The sequence below is a fragment of the Bombus impatiens genome, unplaced genomic scaffold (genome assembly GCF_000188095.3).
Source record: "Bombus impatiens unplaced genomic scaffold, BIMP_2.2 scf_0517, whole genome shotgun sequence".
Taxonomy (NCBI): domain Eukaryota; kingdom Metazoa; phylum Arthropoda; class Insecta; order Hymenoptera; family Apidae; genus Bombus; species Bombus impatiens.
The window spans coordinates 565,219-587,929 of NT_176936.1; the positions used below are offsets into that span (position 1 = coordinate 565,219).

The 22,711-nt window shown below is 41.3% G+C and overlaps 1 long non-coding RNA gene across 1 annotated transcript in view; it reads right to left on the bottom strand.

The window, feature by feature from the left end:
* LOC112213189 overlaps positions 1-22,711 on the bottom strand; it is a 60,532-nt gene that overhangs the window by 7,461 nt on the left and 30,360 nt on the right. The window contains exon 2 of the long non-coding RNA XR_002947076.2: positions 21,518-22,036. This is a non-coding gene — a long non-coding RNA (uncharacterized LOC112213189). The remainder of the gene's footprint in view (positions 1-21,517; positions 22,037-22,711) is intronic.

Sequence of the window (22,711 nt, forward strand, 5' to 3'; positions counted from 1 at the left end):
TTCAAACTTCCAGGGGAAAGAAATTCCCGAAACTTAGGACCCACACCTCCGAACTCTGCAGCGAACTTCTCGAAGCCACAATCCACGGAACATTCTCGTGGAGAAGCTAACAAAAATGTCTCTCTTCGCTCCGGAAGCGGAGGATCTCCGCAAGATTCGCGGTTGCTTTGCAAGTCTAATTGCCGGCACGATCGCGAGCAGCGAAGAGAAACGCGAAGGAAGGTGTGCAAGAGGGAGGGAAATATTCAAGGTGGAGACTTAGCTGGTAGTTCGCGAGGGAACGGCCATAACAGGAGCGCAAAAATGGGGTTGCTGGTGAAAGGGAGATGCAAAGATGGCTGCTGCAAAACGACGTGTCTACGCTTCTTCTTCTTTTTCTTCTTCTCGTTCTTCTTCCCCTTCTTCCTTCCACATTCTCGTCCTCTTCCTCTCTTCTACGTTTTTTCCCTCCGTCTGGCAGGTCTTCTCGCGTTTTTCCAGCTTCTCCTCCTTCGTTCGTTTCGTCGATAGCGGATTCGAGTCACGCGTCGGCGGTTAGTTCTGATTAGCGACAGGGCGAATGACGTACCACTGGCAGGATCTCGTGTCTCGAATACGGAAGCAGACCGTGTACGCGGCAAGTGGCAAGAGCAGGCCAACGTGACCAAGCCACCGGCGCTGCTTTATGGGAATTTATTTAGAGGGATCTACGGTGACTACACGAGCAGCCCCCCCTTCGGCCCTCTATGAGCTGCGGATATCTCCCGGCCACTGCAATGAAAACGCGATGCGCACACGCAATTTCTTATTTCGAATAGCTACCTGGTCTCGCGATTGTGTAATTAAGTACTATACAGTGCTTTGAAATTCAGCGGAGGAGGATCGTTCGAGATCTCATGTGATTTATTGGATCTGAATGATATACTTAAATAGACTAATTATTTTATGCGTAGGTGGTTTAACCTAATAAAATTCATGAAAGCACCTTATTTCGCATATTTATATTACTACTGTGTGTAGATAATATCTAATTACATCGTGTGTGTACACATATATATATATTTAAAACTGTTTGCGAACGGTATCTCACGCGAATTCTACAGATCACGCTTTTTCCACCGAATAAAAATCGTGGCGATGATAATCGTCAAAGCGAGGTTATATTAACAGCGAAATTACATCGTGACACGGTCGCTGATTAAACAGTGAGTTTTCCCGTTGTAACGGCCGACGCTGTAATTAAATTAATTAGTCATTTACGTGTGTTTATCATCGAATATTAAAACATATAGCGCACGGATCTTCCTGTCAGTATGTTCCGATTAAATTGCCCACCGTGCCGATACAAATGATTAAGTTTAACGCGGATATATGATACCATAACTAACAATCAGCATGCAGCTAGTAAAAGCATCGCCGAACAAATTATTTTATTCTTCATTGAATAATACGAGCTAGCGCGGTTTTCCAAACAGCCAGCAGGATGTATCATCGACCTATTTTCTAATTTACGTACAAAAACCGCACGGTAGATGGCAGTCAATTTCTGAAAATTTTAGGAGAATGGGCAGGCCAAATAGTAATTTTATGCCCCTTCATTTCCACAAATAAAAATGAAACGAGAATTTAATGCTTTTTGCGCAGCACATTTTGTCGCGGATAGAAATTTCAACGCTATAAAGAACTCGGCTTTGTCTCGCAAAAAAGAGGGACAACATTCAAACGACGATATCTTACACCTTCTCAATAATGTAAAAAGTTCTACAAAAATACACATATTGTCAAAATAAATGCCATTTCCTTCGTGAAAGATCTACTTCCTGAAAGATGCTGTTCCAGCTCCCTCTTTCCACTAATATCGTATCTCTGTCATTTCCAAACCTTCCATACCCGAAGTCGCCTATCCTTGAACATACGAATAACCAAAACATCTCACGCAACACTCGCATACAACATGTTCAAAGTTCAACAAATCGATCCAAACCTCGTGATACGGTATAAGATACACTCACCGAAAGTGCGGCACGATCGGAGCACGTCTACGAAGGGGTGTCGAGCTGATTCACCGTAATCCGCTAGAAACTCGCGCGAGAGATCCAGCGAAGACAAGAAGGAAAGGAGCGGCTGATAAAGGAAAGAAGGCACACTGCGTCCTCCTAAATCACCAAGAAGATGGCTGGCCGCCTCTGCCGTTCTCCCTTCTTCTTCCATCGAAGCTTTCCTCTTTGCCACCCCCGTCTTCACCCCTCTTTTTCCTTTCTCGTCGGCTCACGAATCCTCGTCGCTTATCGTTCGTACGATCTACGAGGTCTGCACACCTCGGTACGGTACCGTTTTCTTCTTCTTCTTCTTCTTTTTCTTATTTTTCTTGTTCGAAAGAGAGGAGCCAAGAGAGACGACCAGACACGCACCAACACACGGTTACACCAGTCGGATAATGTAGTCCTCCGGTTGATTTATGGGTTAATAGTTAACCGGCCGTAAATAATGCTAATCACACTCTTATTATACGTTCTGGCCGCGGCATCGCGGCGAATGTTTTGTCCCTGGCTCCTGCCAAGATTTCAAACCCGCTCTGCCCGCTCCTAGGATCCCTTCTTGACCAGCTGCGTCTGATTGGACGCCGACTCTTCTTTGATTGCTGCATGGAAGTGGAACGGTGGACATCTTATGTGGTATACCAACGGGATATTGTCGCGATGGTTTCGTCTTTCGTCCTGGTTTCCACAGATGATTGATCGATCCTGTCCCGGAGAATGATGTTCGGGAGCTGAATATACATATGAAATTGATTGGAAGATTGGAAAGGTGATTTAATTTGATGGGATTTTTTATTCGACAATGTCAGTGTGTTAGTACTTTTTGGTAGGACTTAAGTAAAGATTTTGTCGGACATATAGATTTCTTGTTATATTGCTGTGGGATGGTATTCTTTTTAATTTGTTGTTATAGTAAATTGTTCGATCATTCATTGTTTGCTAAATATTCGGTAACATTATACACATATTTTTGTAGACACGAAATATTCTCTTTGAATATTTTCTATAATACTATTTTAGCGTTAAATTTCTATACACAAAGTACCTATCTCTATCATCCTCTAAAATAACTAAAATAAACTAAATAAACTAACATAACTAAAATAAAATAATCTAACTTCCCAAGCATCATTCCCGGCATCACGCCTTCTTTGTTTCGAGAAATTCAATCTTCCTAAAGATTCGCAAACGTGTCGACTATAAGAACAACAAAGCAATTCGAATTACCAAAGAAGCTCCATTACGACACGGAGGATATTGAATGCTCGGGTACAAAAGAAGGCTGCCAGAAATTGCGATTTCCAGGGGTTCGTGGAACGTCCACTCGACCAATACGAGGCTACCGAATAAAATAGACGATACATTTTATTTCACCGGCCATGTTCTCTGCGAATGGTGTGCTGACTCCGTCTTTTCCGCCTCGAAACCCTCGTTTCTGCGCCAGTAGTACCGTCTACGCGATCACCCTCGAAAAAAGTCTCGAGATCAAGCCGAGAAGGGTGGTTTCAGCTGGAAATACCGGTTGGTCGATTGGAAACGGTTTAGCTACGGGAAATTCGCCATGGATTGGATTGTATTTTGAGAAACAACCACCATCAAAGCCACCTCGAATCTCTTTCTCGGAGATTCCTTTACCAAACAGCGAACGTTCGACAGGATGGATGCTCATGAAATGAAACGAGGCTTGCTAGTAAACAAATTTTGGAACAACTTTTTATAGACATCTACTGATTATCGCGATGATGAGAAAAGAAACAATTGCAAGAGGTCTTGAAGTTGAAATTATTAATTGAAATTCGGTGTAGATTTCTTAAAAATTCCGTCTTAATTCTGTTGAGAGTTTCAAAAAGTTTGTACAGCGAAGTAACGTGTGACTCACTTCTTCAGGAAACAATCTGGATTAGTCAATCGTTGTGGGTTGTTTCTCAGTCAAGCCCTTATCAAGACCTTATCAACTTCACAAAGTAACCAACAAAATGTCGAAATTGATTCATCCTTGAGAGTAATCGCTAAAAGAATCTTTCGAAGCTTCTGTTTTTCTGTTTCTATTAATTTCGATAGTAAATATTATTTCGTGAAAGTTTAGCGAGAAATCTATATCGTATTTCTATCACTTTGACTACACATTATTCAGATATTGATACGAAAAATGCTTGACTTATTCCATCCTATTATCGCAATACTACGAATCATATTTGCTAGATAAGACTCGAGAATATAAAGCACGTAGCGTTGGTAACGGCGACAAATTTTGAAAATCTATCAGCCCGTAGTCAGCTTAATTGGCATAATTTAACACTTTGCACAAGTGAAACGAGCAGGTGGCTGGGCAGACAAGACCGGTGTCAGCAAACTCCGTACGCATCTCGGGCACAGGATTAAAAAGAGAAAAGAAAACCGTGCTAAAAGTCGTATCGCTTGGAACAACGTCGTTCCAGCCAACGTCCACGGAGAAGATTGACCACCTTCGATAGTAATGGGGGCTTGATTACAAAGCACGCTCCACTCTGGCCCTGCCCCCTGTTTATATCAATATCTTTCTTCTGCGTGCACACACAGGCCGCGATGCTTCGAAAGCACGTGTGTGCTCGCGGCTGATCGTGATCCTCTGCCGTCCAGGGTGTACACACTGGGTCTGCGTATTCACCGGAAACGGTAAATTTCACCGGACAATGCGAACAGGTATCTAGGAATCATGGTGGCTCGTTTTCTCCACCACGCTGCAATTTTCGTCCGCGTTACATTCGTGACGGCGCGTCGTTCGTTTTATATGGCTGAAATTCTCTTCTGAATTTCCTTCCGAACGAGGCGAGTTCGACGAATTTCGACGCCAACTTCTGACCATCTTCCTTCGATCATTATTTCCACCATCGCCGCGAGAACCTTTTTATTTGGAGATTTGCGCCAAGTTAACGCTTCTTAGGGTGTAATCTCGGCGTTATGATGGCGAGATGATTCACGGTCTTTGTGAGATACTCGAGTTATTGAATCGATGTGGAGATTATTTCTCCTTTGTTGAAACTCGGAGTTCGATGTAAATTCCAGTGAAATTAAACCCATTAAAGTTCCAAAGAATTTTTCTACTGCCTCTCGTACGACATTGCTACGTCTCCAACTACGTTATTAACTTGTAGATCGTTCGACGAACGAACGAGAAACGTTTATCAGTGATTCGAAGGAAATTTTCCATGTTATCCGGCATACGGATCGTCGAGACATTTTTCCAAGATTCCAGCGTGTTATTTTTTGCCCGTTGATTAAGAATGGCCGGTGTATCGATGCTGAAAGTTGCGCGGGTCCGCGCGGACGTTAAAACGCGATCGGGGCCAGATTATAAACGGCTCTGTTCCAAGAACCATAGCCCATATCCGTCCACGAGGGCACATTAAATTATGTAGAATTTTCAATATGTGCTATAATATCGGTACACGATGCCAAAGGAACGAAGACGAAGCACAATTCCCATCATCGATAAGATGGCCCCTCCCCGCGTACCCGGCAATCGTTTTGTATCGGTCGATCGTGATACCGAGCGGAAGAACGGAGAGAGAGCGTACACCGCGTGGTGAACGGCCTACGCCAATGGCCGATGATGAAGTTATCCAGCGATAATGGCTCCATTACGTTGCACCGTCTCCAATGGGGCCCCGTATACGTAGCAGGTATCCCGTGAAGGACCCCGTACGATTCCATGATCGCCACTCGAGTCGGCGAGACGAGGATGTACCAAGAACGACCGGCGCAAGGTGAACAGAAATGGCAGACAATGAAAGAGGGAGAGGGCCAAGTATCGTCGCACCATATACTTACCATGGCGATTGTTTATGTTGGCTGATGGCCACTTATGTTGCACACACATCGCATTACGAGGCCGTTCTCGACCCTCACGAGCCGTTACTTAGCCCGTGGCCTCGGCGTCGTAGGGTAATGGCGAACACGTTACGGATAAAATGTATACTTAGTCTCTCGGCCTGATGGCACCGATGCCACAGCACCATACAGATTACGCTAACCCTTCCCATTCCTCCTTGCGGATCCTCCTCTTACCCCTTTTTACCTTCTCCCCTTTTCGCATGTCTACTCCCTCGTCTCTTTTCTTCTTTCGTACTTTTTTTTCCCACCGTACACCGGTGAATTCGAGGCGTCTCCGCCATTTTCCACGGATCAGCGATGACGCTTCGTGACGCACCTGCCGGATGAGGGGCGCAAAATCTGTTGCCTCGAGCGATTATCCTATTCAGGAAGGTGAGACTTTTCTCGCCTTTTTCAATTCGCTGTGATTCGAATGAAAATTTAAGTTCCACTTCTGAGTGGAAACAAAAGTGTGTTGTGCGCTACCACAATATCAATGACGATTAAAATGCGTAAATTATATTACGTCTGAAGAAAGATGGCGTTCAACATTGTTGTTTAAGCTTTCCTGTTTCTTTGAACGAGTAAATCATATAAGAAACGAAGAAACAAATCGATAGCGCAACAAGTTTATTTCTCTATAAAAATATCGCAAAAGAAACGCAAAAAGAGTCGGAAACCGCAAATATACCCTGCTAAACAATTTTCTAATCCACATTCTCCGTAGTTTATTTTCTAAACGGTTTCTATCTGGCTCAGAAACAAAGGCATCGCTCCACGAATAGGAACGATGGAAAACGATGTCTGGCGGTTTTAATCGATCTGCTCGATTATTTTAAATCATCTCACATAAACAGGAGCCCGACACGACTTCCTTCGGCAAGTTCCAGCTTGAGCATCAGTTCACCATCGGCATGGCTTCCGTTTTGTTCTTATTGGCAGCGATAGAGGCGGGATTCAATAGTTATTCATTAAACTCGAATTCAGTCGGGCAGGATGCTGGGGTCAGTTCCATGCTGACCTTGCGGCTATATTCAAAGGCCTTATCTCCTGCTGAGGTCCCTCGCTCTTCTCTCCGCGTCTTGTCCTTCCTTTTCTTCCTCTCACCACGCTTTCGATATGCACGCTCGACATACTCACGCCTTGTGAACCAACCGAGCAACGAATCGTCGCGTCGTTTCGTATCTAGCGACCCCTTTTCTTTTTCCGATTCGCCACTTCCTGCTTCGTTATTTCTGTCCAGCGCAGCTTCCTCTTTCGTCGATTCGTGGGAGGCCAACGACCCTCTGTTCTTCGAAAAATAGATCAATCCACTTCGATTGTGAAGTTGATCGTTTTCTATTACCTCAGGTGGAATTATGATCACGCGTTGATTTCTATTTGATGGCCGTTTTAAATTCTACAAATCTGATTCACTTCTCTTTTCCTCTCAGTTATTTTATATGTAAATTATTCAGATGTAAAAATAATAATAGACTTCTACAAAGAACTGATTTAATGTAAATTAAATGTCCGTGATTCTGTAGTTCCTCACATTGGTATTTAACTGAATATAAAATTAATTTTATCTAAAGTGAAATATCGAATCGAAGTGTATTAATATAGCGGCAGACAATTTATTACACTATCGAAAGTTCAATGAAACCTAATCACACTCTCATTTACTACCCCACCGATATCAAATAATTAACGATACTTCCCTACTGTAATATATTAATAACGAAGAACGAAAGGAACATACAAATGCGTAAAGGAAAACGATCGAAGATCGACGATTAATTCGAACATGGTTCGTAACGTTATGAGAAAACGCAAGCTGCAGTGGGTGGTTCCCAAATCATTTAGCCATCTTGCAAACCGGCCGCGTCGAATCACTGGCACACACGATTAAATACACCTCGTTTCTACGTCATGGGAACAGACTGCCACGGCACATCGACTCGCCCTGGTTCTAATGGCCGTAAAAATCGTTTCAAAAAACGGTGTCCCTGATCAGCCACGGGTAATTATATAAAAGTATATTTAGAAGCACGCCGCCTGACAGCTTATTTAACACGACAGAACACCGTGCCATGAGAAAACTTGGCTCGCTTTAAAAATTCTCTGCAACTTTTCTCTTGCATATACACAGGATAAGAAAATATTTGTACGCTGTTGCATTTATTTCAGCTTTTATGTATTTTATATCTGAAGCAGAAGAAGGGGCCGAGTATTTCAGCCAAAAATGGAATAGAATAATAGAAAATACCGAATAGAAGGACAGTAGATAATACATAAATAGTACATAAATTACATAAATGGTACATAAATTTCGTTCAAAAAGATAGTGAATTAACGTTGACACCTAATACATAGCTAATTCATTCAAGAATATTGAATCTCAGGAATAAAATACAAAACTTAATTATCTCATTAGGTACGTTTTAAGATCCAGATCATTCTCAATTTCCTTAACATTCCAGAAATTCTCTGCCATTCAACACAGAACCCAACAGCGTTGACTCTCTACCATTATCCGCTTTCGAAACCAAAAGCCACCGAGTCCATAAACCTCGAACGAGCCATGGTAGAGGCAAGATTTTCGCACAGTCAGGTTGTGCAAAGGGAGCATCGAGTGGACCTTGGGGACCACGGGAGCAGGCAACGAGGAGGCAGTGCACCGATCAGATAGACCGACCGTTGCAACACCAAGATCTTACTCTTTCTCTGTCTCTCTCTTTCTCTCTCTTTCTCCCTCTGTTTGAAAAGAGCAACAAATCCAGTGGCTTTATCGTCCATCGCCGGTGGTAATCCTATAGGTGCTTAGCGTGAAATCCCATAATCGATAGTTTGCTTAACCCGGAGCCGCGTGGCGCCACGTGGCGAGCCTCCATTAGACCATCCTAAAGTATACAGGACAAAACGGCACCGCGCGCCGCGAACCTCGTGCCAACCATCGTAACACCGTATCTCTATGTTAATATGGGAATGCAGGCCGACTCCGGGCCCATAGGGGAATTCGACACGCCTCGTGCGACGCATCTGGCTGACGTTTCACTCCCTTCCCACCGCTCGATTCCGATTTTCGTGCCTCCTATCGCAGGTACAAGGGAAAAGATCCTGCTCGCGGGCTGATACCAGTCGGTGCAATTATCGAAATTAGATGGGATCGTACGTTATCTCGCCAGTATTTGCGAACCCGTGCGATTTATCGAAATAGAGGGTTGGAACGGGAATATCGTAACGCTGAACGGAATCGGGGATACGGTATGGGGTTGCTGTTTCAACTGGACTGACGGGGTTGGTCATCCACTGGATTCCAACGTTATTGAATCGAGTCTGGGTTTGAAGCTTCGGGTTGGTGGTTTGAGTTTGATTCTATCGATTTTGAGTGAGCTCAATTGCCTTGGATATTGCAAGTTTCAATAATTTCACTGAACATCTGATCTGGTGTGCAGAATGTAAATGTAATTGGTTCGAAGCTTTGAAACGACGAAGAGCCAAGTTTAACATTGTTGATCTGTGTTCGACACCGCTCCGATCGGCGACTAATTAACTTGGAAATAGCCAAGTGACAACAATTTAAACAAGAGACTTGCTATGTAAGTACATTTTCATTAATGGATTCTCTAGAACGCTGAGTATTTCATTCTGTAATAATATGACCACTTCGGAGTTAATCAGACCGTCTCAAAAGTCTATTACACACGAATAGGACATATCACGCAACAGTTAGCGATATCTTAATTATGGAATCATATTTACTCCGTCATTCAACTTGTTACACAATTGGTACATTCACTCTGCGCCATTCATAAATTCAACTCGGCTAATCTCGTCGCTGTCTAACGAGAGGGTCTTACCACTTTAAAAAATATGAGACAAACGAATCACGAGATAATGTGTTACATTCGTTACCAAATTATCAACAGCCAGATTACATTCTAGATCATAATAACTCAATGAAAGGCCGACTGAAATCAGAAATGCAGCGCCAGCGATACCAACGGATGAATAACTGGGACGATGATCACGGACTATTCCACATTCGTTGGAGATTCCGTTAATACATCAGTTTCCTCGATGTTACCTTCAAACTGTCAGATGATTATCGTTGTTTTTGAATATGAAAATCCATGTGTTTTCTAGCTGACCGTAATCCACGATCGTGGAAAGCCTGTCCCACGCCCAGTCGACCATTAACCATCTTCGAGGTCGACCTCACTTCCTTTGATAGCGGCGTCTTAAAGTCTGCCACGGTCGAGCCAGCTGCGACCACCTTCTCCTCCTCTTCCTCGGTTTTCTTTCGTTTCTTCGATCGTTTACCCCTCGTTCCGCTCCGTATGGGATATTAATTATGCCGCCTGATAATCACGCTGGAGCAACGAATCCGTTAATTGGCCAGCAGATACGTTTCCCTAGCTTGGCTGACGTCTAAACGGAACGAGAGCTGCTGATAAAACGGAAATAGCATCCGTAAATCTTCTATCAAGACGGGCCATTGATTCCTCGGCGCGTTCAATGGGTCATCGTCTCTCGTTCATTCAATGGTTTCGGTGATTCAGATTCCATTCAATTCCCAGTTTCAATCGCGTAACGTGATGTACAATCTCCAATGTAAATTTTTGGCGTTATATCGATAGTCGAATTCCTTTTGCATAGAATATTTGTAGGCTTCCGATGCTTCAGGGGAAACATTCGAAGGCTTTTAATTTTCTGTACGATGAAAATTCTGTGATTCGATTAACACTTGCGCTGCGCATAACGTCTACTTGGAGTCAGGATGCAAATTAAAAATTATAGAATTTTGAGGAAACTTTTCATGACAATTCACACAAAAATATTTAATCTATATTCAAATATTATATGAAATTGTTATGACAAAAATACCCACTAAGTAAATAATTCCATTCAGAGCTGCTCTACTAACGCTAAAAATATCAAAATTGGAATTGGAAAAGTTTCGAGAACCATATAGTACAATCATAACATCAATATTGAAACGGATCAATACCCACAGATTATATTACAAAATTCTCCAAATCGACTAATACCAAAAATGATTCCAAAATCTTATACGACAGAAAATCTTATTTCGGTTGGCAAACGCGAGTAGAAAATCGGATCGGTTGAAACGTTGGGAAAGCAGTCGCGATTAACTGCAATTATACGCGGACAAACGGGCAGCGATAATTCCAATCTAATTGCATCCGCGAGTCGGGCGACAGATGCAAATTGGGCTTAAGTCGACGAGGTGGTGCATGGGGGTGGCTGTACACCGGAAGAGGAAGCTGCGTTTTCAGTAAGATGAACGACATCCATTCGCGGCTCATTCATCCTCGTAATTAGCGCTCGTCCCCGGCGCGCATTCGCGCCACGTAAATACAACGCACGTGGGAGCTATACAACCCCTTTGCCAGTAATTTATTCGCGCTTGCTACCTTCGCCTTATTATTGTATTAAGCCCGGTAGTCGTGGCCGGCGTACAGTTAATTACAGAAGCTGTTAACTCGAAGAAAATCGCGACGGTGAACACGCGTATCACAACTAGTCGCTATGCCACGGAAGATGCTTGATAGTCTTCGTCCACAAAGTTTCAAAGTCATCGCTTAAGATGTGGAAAGTTGATGGAACCGAAGCGGAGGGAAGATAAAAAAAAAGAGAAGGAAAGGGCGGATGTTCCGCTAGATATTCCGTGTTTACAGGAGCTGCTTCTTAGATGGACTATGCATGAGTTGCATGTGTTTAAGTTCAGATAAATATTGCATGGAAAAAAGATCACGTTCTCCAAGGATTTTTTTCAGTTGTAAATATGCATCGACGGTCTTGGAAAAGCGGAACCTTCTTTTTGGTTCGAGTTGAGTTACATAGAGAGGAAAATTGCTGGTTTCTTGATTGAACACGTATCAACATTCATAAACGTCTTGTTAGTATTCCGAATAAAAAGGATACATTTCAAATTTGAATAAGATTAAAATATACTGAAGATTAAGTATTTCTTCTTGAACTTCGAGTTATCTCCCTAACGAGAAAAGTTTAATCTTCTTACAAATCTTTTGGTAAATCGATGTTTATGATTGAGAAGAAGACTAAAAGAGATGTAACGTATAGCAAAAATATTTTCAGTTCCTAACCGGATAATAGTGAAAGAATTAATTAACTATATTGTTAAGTAGTTGATACTACTTCTGCGAACGTTACATACTACATTCCCTTCATAAAAAAAAAACCACTCCAAATTACACGTACCTAGACAGCACGAATTCATCGTAGCAGTAATTTACTCCCAGAAGACCGCGCAAAAAAATTGCACGTTTGCGCAGCATTTCGGTGAAATGTGTCCTCTTTTCCGCGCGCAAAAAGACCACTTTTCGTAGGACAAGCAAAAAGAGAATTTAATTCCGGCGATTTCGAGACTTGACCAAGGGTTTCGGGGTTGCGGAGGCTCGAAAATCAGGGTTGTTCGGCATTCTGGCAGTGATTTAAAATGACAACCGCTCCAGGCCAGCGCAGGGGTTATCCCAAGAGTGCAGTGTCTCACAGCCGACTGCCTCCGGCAGACGACGGTTCATGCGTCGCGATTAAAAAACTTCTGCCCCGGGCGCTGCAGAATCTCGCGAATTTATTAGTTCCGAACTAACCTCGGCCTCTTTGTCTCCTTCGATTTACTCTTCCGTTCTTGAGTAGTTAAAATTTCTATTGCGAAAAGCCTATTTATCTTAAGACGACTGTATTTATTGAATAATTCTTGTCTGCTTTGATGAATTTGATTAAAATGGAAATTTAATAGGATTGATATAGTGATTAATTTACATTTAATACGAGTAGTGTGATTCTCTCGGTGGAATTTTCTAATCGATTGAAAGAATAATAGCATCCTCAATAAAATGGTAATTACGTATGTTAAATCATCCTCTTTTGAAATACCTTTATAGAAATGGTAATAGAAAAAAAATAAACATATAATAAAAGAATTATTAACAAAGATATCACAATTCTTAGAAGAATTACAAGGCCTTGAAAACTTCGATCAATCAAATTGTCAAGCTGAACACGTTAAAATAATCGACTTTCATCGGTGCCGATAAAGAAGAATAACGTCGTTGGCCAAGAGAAACGGGTGTTTTTCGAGGAAATTACTTTGGGAACGAATAAACTAGCCCGATCAGAAACAAATTGAAACGGTCCACGAATTTCCCTGAGAATATTGGTTTAACGTCCACTCGAGGCAGTGCAAAGCCTCGCGAATTTATTAGCTCTGGGATTGCTGGGACCTGCGCGTTTCCTCTTCTACCGAGCCACCGTTCAACCACTAATGGATGTCCAGGTTGTATCTTGCCGCCACGATTCTTGAATGAGCTTGTAATGCTGCAGCGAGCCTTTGTCCCGCTCGCGTGGGAGGGCAATTTGTTTGGCAGAAATGGAACGTTCGCGAGGCTGCGTTTATTCGCCGGCTTTCTGCCGGGAAATTACATATATTCCAGATAAGCGACGGAGTGAATAATAAACGGGGAAAATGAGAAATTCGCTAACGTAATTATATTTGCTTTTGTACAAGGGAACCCACAAATTGCCTGCGCCATTCTCTTCTTCTTTGTACTAAAAAATTGATAACTTTAAAACGGACGCAGAGAATCAAGTTGATGGTATACTTGTAGTATGTAAGATTTATCGTTGAGATATTCTCCCGTTTTTTTATTTACCTTTTTGTGTCTGCTCGGCTGTGTATATTTAAACATTTTGTCAAGAGGCGAAAAGTCTTAGTGCAAAATGAAATTGGATAAATCAACTTCTTATCCTTATATCTATTTGTAATAAAGCTAGTAATACCTAGCATAAAACAAAACGAGGAAATCAACTAAACATTACTCGTACATTTCTTTCGTCAAAGGACTTGCAGTTAACTTACTCTTCATTATCTTCATTTCTCTTTGCCTCTTTTGGAGTACCTAATCTCGTTGATTTGCCCCCCCCCCCACCACACAGACGAAATGTCCCATTGTAACGGAACAAAACGATGATACTAATTGCTAAAAACCACATCAACATCTCGCATGTCATTTTTGGCACGACAACTCCCATCTTAAATTAAAATATATTTCATCGTTTCCCCGTTTCCTTTTTACTTCTCCGTTAACCACCTTTCCTGGCAGAATTACATGTCGCTTCTCTCCCAATGGAGCAAACATTTCATTAAAATAGAATAAAACAGCGAAACTGATTACTCCGCGAGCAATCGTTTAACCGATCCACCGTTCCGGAAGGGGTAGACGGACGCGGATGATCGATGATCCAGCACAAGCAAACTAAATCGAACTAAACTAGTAATGATTTTTCAGGGGCGTCGTTAGAGCTTCTCGTCGAGTTTCCGATAGGAGCATCAAACTTTTATTAAAAAACAGAAAGGATCCGGCCCGTAAATCCATTTGGCTTGGCCCCGCTCCACCTCGAGATCGTAACTTAATGACTGATGATCCTAACTGTTCCTGCCCATGGCCCGATCGCCCGGGCGATTTTCATCTTTTGCGCGAATTCATTTCCCTATTATTTCAGAACGTCAACCAGGAGATATATGAATTGTTTGATATCACCGGGATGCCTGTGCTAACAGCTCGACGCCCATTCGACGGATAAATTGTCCTAAATATCCAACGTAACCCCGGCGTTGGGTGGCAGGGTGCACGGATCGGGCGTCGTGGGCGTGTCGGTCGCGTGCCAAGCATCTATCATCCCTTTAAAGGGCCTCCAAGATGCCGAACAGACTGAAAGGCCGAGGCCGCTAAACGCTGTCAAAACGTTGACGAAGTCACGTGCCCGTGGATGAAGGAAAGGCTCCCAGGTTTGAATCGACTATTTCTCCCTTCGTTCCTCCTCGACGTTCCTCCCTTTTAAACGTTACGACAATTTTGCCTGATCGATCGACCTGGCGATGTTTTTTCGGGGATTGCGAAGGAAGAACGCGGCGATAAGGTGAAAAGATAATTCCTTTGGTTTGCAATCACTTTGTAAATTTCTGGATGAATGATTATCGTGTATATGTTATTTGAAAATTTGATTATTTTCTGTAATCTTTATGTGCAGTGTACCGAGCAATAATTACACTTACAGTTAGCATTGCAAACGAAGAAACTAAGCGAATAGTATAATTTTATAAAAATCTGGAGGAAATGAAGTTCGATAATTAAAGTTAATTGTTTTACGTTCAGAGCGTGAATTACGCGAGACCTAATGAATGCAAATGATGGAAATAGCAGTGCAACGGATTTGAGATAAATGGTAGCGCGAATTAAATGCAGAAGGCAAGATTAGAAGCGAGGTCAGAAGATATTGTGCAAGATGGAAAATGATTAATGGGATGTCTGCTGTATTAACTGGGTTAGTTTTATGCGAATATCTGTTAATCTACTTCAGATTGCTAATTACAGCATTATAAACCAAACCTACATTAATTAGAAACAGCATGATTCAAAGCTAAATGCCACTTCGACCAAAAGGGCGAATTTTCTGTATAATTTAAGGTACAGACGTTGTGCGACAATTTCGCAGAATCCGCAGAATTCTGCCCCCTAGTGTTCTACGATATTCTCCTTAACTTAGAAAATTATCATAAAGATTCGAAATTTGTACAAAACTTTCGTATTCTAATTATTCTACTAAAACTTCTATGAAATTCACCTGTATCGAATCCCTTCCTTCTGAAAACCTAACGAATCTTTAATATTTTACAGAAACGACTATTTCATCAGCAGATAAAAAGTTCCATTCCATTAACAATTCTTTTGCAAAAAAAGAAAGTGAATATATCAGCAATCTTTTTTAGAATATTTAATCCCATGTAACATGACGTAACACAAAAGTTACATCTAATATATATATATATATATATATATATATATACATGTTCCTGTCACTGTATATACTATTACCTATAACTTACAATGCTTACCTATAGCATTATTACAATAATTATTAGTTGTCAAGTTGCAAGATACAAAATTAACGACAATCTATCCTTTCTCTGCCTATCTTTATTTAAACAATATACCATAATAAAAATATTCAATCGTCTAATAAAAATCTTAAATCCACTTACTACAACAATTTTCACACACAAGACAAGTTAAAATATCGTTCAATCACATTTTATTCTCCCTGCGGCAGTCTAAACAATTTGTACGAGCGAACTTAGCTCCGAGAGGAAATTTAGCTTAGTTAGGATGAAGAGGTTTCCACGGCAATAATAACCAGGAGAGGTTCGACTTGGCGTTAACTCAGCCGAGGGTGGCCGACGGTGTTTGCGGTCGTAAGTAGGGGTGGGTTCTATGATTCTGGGGTGTACAAAGAGACCTGTAGAGGGGTGTACTGGCGGCAACAACGAAATGGTGGCTGCAGATACATCCACGCCACGGGATGATTTTAACTCCCTACCCCTGTCGAGAGAGCGCTAACTCGACGGGTTTCGCCCCTCCGACAAGAATTATATTTGGATTACAAGCATTATCGCCCCGGAATGAACTTGACTTTTATGGCAGCGGAATTGCCGAGGGTTTTCGCTTATTCATCCCTACGCCGCTCGTTCACGACCACCAGACATCCAGCAACCAAGAAATTAGGCCACCCCTGCAATCGCTTATCATCCTTACGATACTGATTTTTCGTTGTTTCTAATTACAATAGTTTTCAGCTAATGGCGAAGCTTAGTTAGAATCGGTGAGAGCATTAGAGAGATTGGAAATTTGATTGCTGCTTGTCGGGTTGATGAAGAAGAATATGTGAAGATTTAGGTGTGAAAATTCACGGGATTTCTTATACACTAAATGCATCATCATTTTAAGAACACCCACACACAATGTTTTAACCGTCTACGCTACATGTAGGAAAGAGAGAGGATGATACAAGGACACACCACAATATTTACTATCGTGCCTGTGATGAGGAATATTTGAAATTGTAATTCTTGCAAATTTCTGATTAATCTTAGCAATTTCTGGTGGCACTAACGTGTTGTTAAATGCAAGTCAAACGTTAGTGTTCGATGATCCTCCACGTTGATGTCACGCACTTATCGACCCTCTACGTAAAGTTTACGATTTTGACATTTCTTTACCAAAAGACGCCTGTCTATTAATCAAAGTTACTAGTACATTTACGTGGACAGCAAAGGGTTAATCTTTAACAAAAAATTATACAGTTGCCATTAAACTTTCTCCAATAAACCATGACTCTACGAATCCACTTGTACCTTTTCCAACCAATCCAAACACCTATCCCATGTCTATAGATCTTGGTCCATGAACCAAACCGTGCCTAAATGATCTATCGTAGGCACGGTAATTAATTCAATCCGGTGTCAACGCGAGGAGGCATCGAATCATAATTCAGCCTCCGAGGTCATTCGAATCGCAATATATTCGCGGACGTCGGTGTATAATGCCAAAGGCCACTCCTAAGAATGCATACTGCACCGGTGTCTACGCCACTGGCGGACGTCTGGCGGCGTGGCTGACAGCCAAATAAAGGACAAATAAATTAAGTTAATGCGTTCCAACGCTCGACCAGTACGATCTCCCTCCAAGCGAAGAGTATTAACGCCTTCCCGGCCCTCTGGATCCTCGGTCTATTGTTCGATGGAATTTGTAATTTAGATTGATACGGCGAGCCGTTCCTTCGCTGTCCGCCTATAGTCGGCACGTTTGCCGCGGAAAACTTTCGAGAAATCATTTGTTTGCCCGTCAATGGTCCGGGAATTTACAGCTGGACGATGACGGGGTGGTAAGCCACTGGCCTTACGCCACTGCTTCGTCCTCAGCGATGGTGGAGCAGCTTGATGACAAGAAAATGTCCGATTCTTTCAAAATTAATAACATTTCTTTCACTTCTGTCTTTTTGTCTCCTTATGAGTAGGTTTGAAATTGTTTCGGAATGTTTCTAGTCCGTATAGGATATGATTTGAAATAGAACATATATGTATTACTAGTCAATAGATGTATTTTTTATGTTTCGTTTGTGATCAATTCTCTTTTTACTGTGTAAGTAGTTTAGAAATATTTTAGTAGGCAGAGGATGGGAAGATGATTCAAAATAGAAAATTCTTATGCCTTTCTATTTTTTGATTCATGGGTTTAATCCTCTTGGAACGAACCTTTCTCTCTCATCCTTCACTACTTCATTTCATTTTTGTTTCGTTTTAGTTTTTTTTTTTTTTTATTTAAAAGATAATTTTCATTATACAAGCATATATCTCATTTACGTTGATTTTTACATTTCGTGGAAAGATCTGCTCTACATATTCCCTATGATGCTTCGAAAGCGCCATAGATCAACGTTGAGTGATATTCAGAGCGCAAGTTTGAATTATGACCGTAATTATTCGCGAATAAGCTCGCGGAGAATGTTCGCATGCTTGGAAATAGTAAGGTTTTCAGGATCTTTATGAAACCGAGAACGGACGTTCTCGAATTCGAAGTCTGTATTACGTTTAATTACGCCACAGAGGTAAGTACTTCTTACGAAACTACAAATATTTATACGATCTCTAGTTTGCTTGGAAATCAACACGCGAAATTGCAGTCAGAAGCAGGTAAAATTTGTAACTTTTTCTCATACGATTTCTAAAAACATCTTCAACCAGACATTGACTATTATAATTACCGAAGAAGGATATTTCAATGAAATTGCAAGAAAAATATCTCAATGTAATTGCAAGACCATAAACTAGAATATTTCACCTCGTTGTTATTATTACAGAGTCCTGTCTATTTAGGCGTGTGCTTCTTTTTAGCTAGAACTCGATTCCGTGCGAGCAACTTCTAACTACGGATAAGTAATGATCCAATCAGCTTCAGAAATTATCTTCACTGCCAGCGCACGTGGAATAAAGTAAGACTTTTAGTGCTTGTTCTTGCTACCTGCTCGTTCCTTGTCACATTTACCACACAACGATTGCTGTACAGTGTACACCATCCTACTGGTAAACAGGATAATATTCTTTCGACGGTGTCGTTGAAATATAATCGTGAACATCCCAGTTGATTTACATTCTCAATGGCGTATTAACGTCTTAAAACCTCTGGTCTGGTTAGAAAACCGTCACGCTCGCGTGTAACCACTTAAATGATTACGTTTTGCCATTATTTCAGAATAACGTCGTTACATCCTAGTACTTGCATCGCTTCCGCTAGGTTCTGCTTTGCAGATTAGTTTCCATTTTACGGTTGTTTTATTCGACTGTGTGAAAAAAAAAAAAGGAAAAAGTAATATCTGTACATGGTTCTCTTAATTTCAGGATTCAAGTACCAATTAGATATTGTAGTTAACTTCGAAGTAATTTTTCCAGACCAGAATCGGAGATGTAAGGAATTTAAAAACGCGAATGCCTATGAGTAATTATTACTTGCATCCATTATCACATGATAATTTCATGCTTTCACGAAATAATCTCTTTTGTTTCCATTTAAGATCTGCTATATGGTTATGTTAAGTTTTTTATAAACATAGACCTTGTTGAATTTATTAGAATTAAATACAGTCTTTAAATACCCGCGAAATGGTTAGCACGTCCAAAACTATTAAACCTTTTATGCTTTAGAGATGCTTCATTCCTTCTACAAAAATTTGACATCGAAAGTGTAAGATTCTCTGTGAATTCAAAATTACGAATATAATTATCTGTAATACCTATTGTCTGTGTATGAGAATTTTGTATCTTACTTTTCTATCTTATCCCTCCTTCCGCCCTCTCTAATCGTATTTTCAGTAAACTTTTTCTTTTTCATTTAAACTTCAGCGTTTTAGGATTATAGATACGGCTGACCACAGTAATCACTGAGATTATTTATAAGGTACTATTCTTAACGAACGATTAGCAGAGTCGACACGAACGATCGAATAAAACAATTAATTTCCTCCTAGAGCGAGAAAGTCTTACATGCGCACAAATTGACTGACAGTCGAGTTACCCGAAGGTGTAATTACACGGAATCCTCGCAATTAACCGCGGTATAACGAACGTGTTATTAACATCGACCGTGGAAAAAATTGTACGAGCATTATTTCGTTCCACGGCCAATCCTAGCCTCCAAAGTTCATCTTAGTAATTCCGTTCGACGTTCTGTTAACTAATGATAAGCCGCCAGTTTATTAATTATGTCGATGCTCGAACTTGTTGAACCGTCTGCGAATTGTATATTTTCTATGAGTGTAAGTAAGTTCTATGTACCTGAATCATCGATTCGTATATCCTTAACGTTTACACTTACCTCGATGAAGTAGCTCATACACCACTCTGTTTAGAGTAAAAATTGAAAAACCTGATTTGCAAAGTTATTTAGCACTTCTACTACTGAAATACAAACCTATAATACATTACTACTACTAATACTACTACTACTAGTAGTATTACGACTTTGACAGAATATAATTTTACCCTCATTTTAAAATTACGGATAATTTGTGCATTAAGTCGTAAATTTCAGAAAAATTTATACATTGTTACCATGGATTAACCAAAGTGTCCCGATACTTATGAACGGTAGTGTATTATTCACACTAAACGACTAACCGTCGCGCCGCGTCGATTCGTCGATGTCGATGGTATTAACTGCTTTACCATAAACCTATCATTTTCGAGTGTTTCGAGCGTTTTTCATGCCAGTCAAATTTCGAAGACGCGTCGATTAAACGATGCTGGCTGACGTGCGCCGTACAATGTATTAAGTTAATAAGCACCTCCATCAAAAAAGATTCTCCGCTTGGAAATTCGATGCTTTATGCCTTCTGTGTAGTTTTAGAAGTGTCTTAAACGGTATAGAAAAAAACGATGATTGGCGGATAGACAGCAATGACTGAATAATTAGTACGTACTGGATGATAGAGTCGTAGCCTGTTGTACGGTGAATATCGAGCTTAAGGCATGCCCGCAAACACGCGAAATAAGTGGAACATCTATTTTTGCCGGGCTCGAGCAGTTGTTTTTTAAACATTCAAACCGGCTATACACGTTTCCCGCGCTACAAATTACCGCCGACTGCCCGCAGCAAATTAGAGTTTCTATAAATCATTCTTCTAATTATACTTCTATAAATTACGCTCATTAATTATTGTTGGTTTATTCCCGTGAGTGTGTTTTATAGTGGCGAAGACACTTTTTTTTTTCTCGCTCAGCTGGCAGCTTTTCTCTCTCTCTCTCTCTATCTCTCTCCTCTCTCTCCTTCCCTCTCTCTCTCTTCTCCCGTTGCGAGCCACTCTATTAATCAGCTATTTGATTCCAGCGACAGGTGAGCATTACTTATTTAATAGAAGCATTAGTGAATGGAATCCAGCGACTACGCACGAGAATGAACGACGATTAGAATTACCTACTTTTCGCTAATAACGCAAAAAGCAATGCAGGCTTCGGGCAACGAGTTTCAAGATTCATCGATAATAAACAGATCTATTGAAATATATAACTATTTGAAGTATTTTCTAATTCTATAAGCGATACGTAAGGTGTTCTTTTGTTATTTTTGCGATATCCACGATCCGTAAGAATCTTAATTAATTTTTCTTCAAGGAAAAGCAGAAAACAGCAGATAAAGAAATATAGCGATTATTAAATTAACAACAGAAGCGCTTATAGAGAAAGGAAAGAAGAAAAAAACAAAAAGGAATTAACCAAAAACACTCACGTCATAAATTTTCTGTAGAACGTCCGCTTCGAACGAAGGTCTGCGTGCAACCAAGCCTTCTAACACCTGCATCGCGACAAAAACGAAGCGGTGGATGGCTGTCCAAAGTGAAACCACGACGAGAAACACGCGTGGAACGTCGTGACACGTTTGAAGCGGCCTCACGGGCCCCGGGACAAAGTGGACGTAAGGGAGAACGATGGTTTGCGGTTTCCTCGCGAAATTTATGATGATTAAACGGGCGGCCCAGGCCAGGGATGCGCGACGACTTCATTCGACCGGGCCGCGTCGCCTTCGTTCGCTCGTTGCGGCCTCCGCAGACAAATTGGATTACGATTTTACGCTTGCTCGCGATGACGTGAAAGACCGCAATGATTATTGAGACGGAACGCTGACGCCGTGGTTGATGAAACAGGCGTCCAGAGGAAACAGGTACAATCCATTTGTCGAGAAGAAGCCGAAGGAACGAGCAGCTTGTTGATCGGGCCCCTGTTCGGCGTAGAAATCCGCTTCGAGTTTCTGTAAAACGATGCGCAAAAGCGAGAGTGAGATCACGGTTTTGATGTATGAAGAGAAACCGCGAGAAATATTTTGCGACAGGAGCGTATAAAACGGAGGAACGGCGACGCTCGTGTTTAACAGGCTGAGATTTTTTAAATGAATATCTGATTTATACGGTTGACGGATACCCTGCTGAGCGATAACGCCATCCACATGGATGATCTTCTATTTATTTCGAGCAGTACCTTCTGATGAAGCTATTCATAAAGCGTTTGCGCCTGCCTGTTTGTATCTCTTAAATCTATTTAACGAAGACACAGCTGGATGGGCTAATTACAATGTAATGGTTGCACGGAAATGTGCACGGCAGTGTGTGCTGAGAGATTTGTGGAAGAGGAACACACGTACACACGGATACCAGATGACGGATGGATTTGTTTAATTGTGACGTTCGTTGTTATTTTCCTTGCTTTTTGGTTAAAGAGAAAATTTGCTAAATTTATTGTATCCATTTTCTTTAACGTCGAGTACGTGGACATTTCATTAAATTTTAAATGAAACGTCAGGGATAAATTGAAGAAGATACGGAGACGAATAGAGCGGGCGATTTCTTTGGTCAATAATGATAGCTCTGGGAAACCGAAAATTAGTCGAGGAGAAGGGACAGAACTGAAAATGGTAAGAGGAACGCGG